The 5,182-nt window shown below is 50.8% G+C and overlaps 1 long non-coding RNA gene across 1 annotated transcript in view; it reads right to left on the bottom strand.

The window, feature by feature from the left end:
• Nucleotides 1-388, bottom strand: part of LOC134077810 (uncharacterized) — a 2,156-nt gene extending 1,768 nt beyond the window's left edge. The window contains exon 1 of the long non-coding RNA XR_009938760.1: nucleotides 1-388. This exon is cut by the window's left edge and continues 4 nt beyond it. This is a non-coding gene — a long non-coding RNA (uncharacterized LOC134077810).
• Between the last annotated feature and the right edge of the window lie 4,794 nt (nucleotides 389-5,182).

The raw sequence follows: 5,182 nt of genomic DNA, 5'->3' as shown, positions 1-5,182 counted from the left end.
GTTCCCAGACTCCTCCGCTCACTCCTCCGCTCGCTCTCCTCTCTTCCTCTCTTATCTCTCCGCTCCATCGACACGCCCACTCTCGCGCCCCGGGCCAAGGCGCGCTTTGGTCCTCGTCCCGGGGCCTGCCAAACCCTCGAAAACCCCAAAAAACTGGCCAGTCCCGTCAAGACCGCTCCCAAGCTCCGGCCCGCGTAAGTCAAACTGTCACTCTCCTCTCTCGTGGGCCAAGGCCCGTTTAGTTCTCGCTGAAAACATTGAGACAAAAAAAAATCCCAGACGGTCGATTCTCCGTGTTTTTATTTTAAGGACTCAAAAAGAGGAGATTGAAATAGACTGCTGCTGGTGTGTGTGCCATGTTGTGTGGTGCTGTCGCAGGGTTGGGCTAGGCTAGGCTAGGCTAGGCCTCCTTGAAGCCTTTCCCCCATACGGCTAGCGGAGCCTGGCGTGCCGTGACTTGGGGGCACGAGGGTAAGCGCTGTTGTGTTTCCGTGGTGGAGCCGGAATTGCGGGTACCCTGCTGGTGGCTGGGTCACAGGGACAGGAAGGTCCCGGGGGAAAGAGGTCTGGAAGGAAAAGAAAAGGAGGCAGAGAGAGAGAGAGAGAGAGAGGAGAGAGAGAGAGGGAAGGAAGGATAGAGGGAGGGAGAGGCCTCCAGAGTGATCATTTCACTGGTTGGAAGAGGGGTTGTTTGTGCTGGTGTTTGCGTGAGAGGGAAACGGAAAATAAAAAGACATGAGATAGATGGGTAGGATGTCTAAAAGAGGGAGAAAGAACGAAAGAATGAATGAAAGAGGCGACGAAAAAGAGGAAGCATCTATGCATATAAATACAGATCATATGGTTACATTAGACAGATGTTAGAAAAAGACAAGCAAAACATGATATTAGGAATGTGCATGTACAGTGTGTGTGTGTGTGTGTGTGTGTGTGTGTGTGTGTCGCGCGCGCGCGCGCGGCGCGTGTGTGTGTGTGTGTGTGTGAGACCAAATCTGAAACAGACAATCAGAGGTGATTCACAGAGCGAGGCCGCTAAGCCCGGTGCACACGACACAACAACAAAGCCGGACGCGCGGATCTGCGCTTCATTTGCCGAGAAGAAGCCACCTCCTCAAAACCCCTGGAGCCGGAGAGGGGATGTGCAACCCCCCCCCCCCCCCCCTGGCCTTCTGTAGTCACAGCACAGGCGATTAAATCATGGCAGCTTTATCCCTCCGAATATTACATCCCCGCTGAGGGACGATAAATCCTGCGGTGGAGAGATAAGAGCCAGGGGTGTTCAGATTTACTGCCCCTGACACCGGCCATCTCCAGCTCCACGCACGCATGCGGCCGCGGGAACATCTGCCCAGGCGGAGCGCGGTGCGTCGGGCGGGGGGGGGGGGGGGGGGCGAATGGCGCGAGGGCACGGAGGGGTCGGTGGGGGTCGGCTCTCCGGGCCGCTCGGGGTCCACGCTGTTGGCCGTCTGGTCCTCGGGGTTTTGCCTCCCGACTGTATTCTCTCTCTCATCTCCGAGCGAGGCCTGTTGCTGACCCTCACTAAAAACATCAAACGGGGCTGTGGAAAAAAAACCCACACACTTTTACGTGGCTTCACACACACACACACACACACACACACACACACACACACACACACACTACACATGCAACCACGCACACACATACTGTACACACACATAATTATGCACATACAGCCCAAACTAATATCTATGTGCGCATGCACACACACACACACAAACACACACACACACACACACACACATATTCACAGATAATGCAGAGGTCTACTCGGACATCTTAGGGCCAGCTCCGATGCTATTTGGGGAGATGTCCTCTTGTCTAAGAGATGGGGCAAAGTCTTACATCTGGGCAGCAGGCTAGCGCTCTGTGATAAGCTTCTGCCTGGACATCAGTCTGACCTGGCAGTATGCTTCACACACGTCTTCAATGTCTTGAGTGTCACAAAAAAAATATTTTTATGCTTCAATTACAGTAAACAGTAAGGTTGATTTGAAGGTTGTATTCCATAAAGTGACACACACACACACACACACACACACACACACACACACACACACACACACACATGTATGTACACAGAGACAAAGAAGATGCATACCTGCAGACATGACAAACATTGCATCCACTGATGAGTGCAAGCCTCTAGGTCATAGGCACTGTATCTGGACACAATCTGGACCAAATGAGCAGCATTAATAATCAACATGTAACCCAAACCAGCAGTCAACTCCCAACTCATTTAGATAATGGGCTGAAAAGGAATGTCACCCTGGGAACCCCCCCTCCCCCCCCCCCAAAAAAAAACCCACAACAACCCATGAATACCCCCAACCCTCATTCTTTACCCCTACATTCTAGCCTCCAATGCATCCCCAAAACCATACACCCCCCCCTTACACACACAACCTGTGCACCTCCACCTTTCACTCCTCTCTTATGCCTCCACCCAACCCCCACCCTCTGAATACCCCCACAGCCTACCCCCCCCCCCCCCCAATCCCCTCCCCAAATACTCCTACAGCCTGTCCTCAGTATGAGACGAGAGGAGGCGAGCGTGGGGGGGGGGGGGCGACTCCAAAAGTGGTGAGGGGAAATCGGGGAGATTGGAGTTGGCACCTCACACTCGGGGAGCTCCGCGGGGAGGGGGGGCCCAGCCCCGGGCGGTCTCTGCCCAGTCAGGCTGAGGGATCGCGGGGGAAAGGGGACCTGGCAGCTTTGCTTCCTCTTGGCTCTGCCGAGGACGCCTAATTAGCAACGCGCCGGCCTCTCGGCTTGTCTCTTCTCTTCATCGAGTTCTTGCTCTCTCTCTCCCCGCCTCTCTTTCTCTCTCTCTTTCTTTTCGTCGCTCTTTCTTTTTCTCTTTCTCTCTCTTCTTCATGCAGCCTGATGTGGAAATACTGAAGCTGAGGGATACTGGGGATGGAGGAGGAGAAATCAGTAACAGATGGAAACAAGGGAATGACAGGGAGAGCAGAAGAGAGTGAAGCGAGGGAACGAGGGAAGAAACAGAAAAGAGAGAGAGGGGGGAGGAGAGAAAAGAGAAGGGGAGAGAGAGAGAGGAGAATTATTAAACAAATCAGTCATTTTTCTTTCCAACAGGCACTAGAATCGATATTCCAGATGAGATGGTCTGATTAATATGTCTAATCTGACTGTAAAACATCATAGGCATGTGCTGTGAAGGTTTGCCACAGACCTGATCAGGAGGGGAGGGGAAGGGAAGGGGAGATGTTTTCATGAAGCGTGAGTGCTTGAGAGCTTTCTCGTCACGTTCCCAATCCTTAGTCTCCTCGGTTCTCTGCACGGCCTCAACGGTTCCTCGGAGAACCGCTCTCGTTGTTTCAGCACCCCATTCCTCACCGTCTCTTATTTTCACAACTTCCTGCTTTTTCCTCTTTGCCCTACACACCCCTTAGTGTCTCCTACTTCCTGGGTCCTTCTTACTGTGTGCCTCTCACTTTCTTTCTTTCTCTTCCTTCTCTTTCTCTTTCTCTCTCTCTCTCAAACACACACATCCCTGACCTGATCTCTCTGATCTTCCCATCCCTCCCACTCTCTGCATCATTCCTCTCTCTCCCTCTCTCTTGCCTCTCTTTCTCCCTTGCATTCTTTCTTTCTTTCTTTCTTCTTAGCTCTCTCTCACCCCCACTATTTCCCCTCCTTGCCCCTGTCTTTCCTTCTCTCCCCGACCTCCCTCTCTCACCTTCTCTCTCTCTCTCTTTCTCTCTCTGCCCCTCTCTTCCTCACAGAACAGGGAAGGTAAATACCCTCCCCCAATCTCTCCCTCCCTCCCTCCCTCTCTTTCTCTCCCTCTTTAGGGAAGGTAAATAGCTGCTTTCACACCGTGCAGGTGTTTGGGCCCAGACCCCATCCATCAACCCCTTATCTGCGCCGCACATCTGGAATCGGACCTTTCGCCACACTGGCGGGGGACCCGTGACCACTTCCTGGTCGCTTCTCATCACCTGCCACTGATTGGCCCCGATTGGCTGGCGGGAGGCCCGGCAGCACGGCCAGTGTGAGACCAGTATGTGTCTGAGGACAGCAGGTCTGTGTGCTAATGGCTCTGACTGGACTGACCTGCCTGGGGGGGATGGGGACGGGGGACGGGGGGACGGGGGGGGCGGGGGCTTCCTGCCTTCCCCACAGGTTAGCTGGGGGCCTTACGGACATTTTATGACACAGGGTCTCTGAGTTGCACAACTTCCCAGCTTCGGAACTTAAATCTGCCAATTAAAAAATAATGCATCATGTGATCAAACATCTGGACATCTGGAATCTGGAAGCCAGGTGATTTTTGATTGGTAGAATGATGATGTAGATGTCGAGGACATTCATTTCAAAGCAGGGATTAGAAACGGTTTCAAAGAACAAAAAACTAAACTGGAAACAAATACAATTTAAGATGAACATCTGTGTGGGAATATTTGCAATTTCATATGAAGGATTTTTCCATTATTGGAAAGTCACCTGCCCACACAGGTGTTTCCCAGTCCCCGTTTTAATGAGTCTGCATCTCCCTAGCGCACATAATATGCTAAATATGTTAAAACACCATTGAGCTGCTAGAATAATCATATATGACTGTAGTTATCTACAGCTGTTGTAGATGTCATTTAAACACAATCGTCAACGCTACAACGAACCAAAAGGAAAAGCATTCGGTTTGCTTTTTATTTATTTATTTATTTATCCCTGCTTCAAAGTGCAATGACGTGTCAAAATTGTGGACATAATGTTCACCATAACATTTCAGTGTCATTTCCAACTTACAAAATGCATAATGCTTGCCAATATGAAGCTAAGAATTTAATCACTGTTGATTGGCTTTTTAATTTAATAAATGCGCATCCAGTTGTAGTCGTTTTGAGAAACCAAACTAGGATTGGACAAACATTTTTTTGTGGTTGTACACATGCCAGTGAACACTCAACATCGTCTATTGTCTGAGCTCATGGATTAGTTTTAGACATAAGACGTAAGAAGCACGATGTTGATCACAGAGAGTAACCAGCCACACAAAAAAGACCAGCAGTGCTTTGAAACGGGATGGAATCATTCCAGGAAAAACTGAAGATGTTGTGTGATGCCAAGATCTGATATAATACCGCCCCCCCCCCCCCCCTCGCCTGCCAAAGATGGAAGGTCCCAGTCTACC

The sequence above is a fragment of the Sardina pilchardus genome, chromosome 4, assembly GCF_963854185.1.
Source record: "Sardina pilchardus chromosome 4, fSarPil1.1, whole genome shotgun sequence".
NCBI classification, from domain to species: domain Eukaryota; kingdom Metazoa; phylum Chordata; class Actinopteri; order Clupeiformes; family Clupeidae; genus Sardina; species Sardina pilchardus.
Note: the sequence above shows the minus strand (reverse complement) of the source record. Positions and strands in the feature narration are given on the sequence as shown.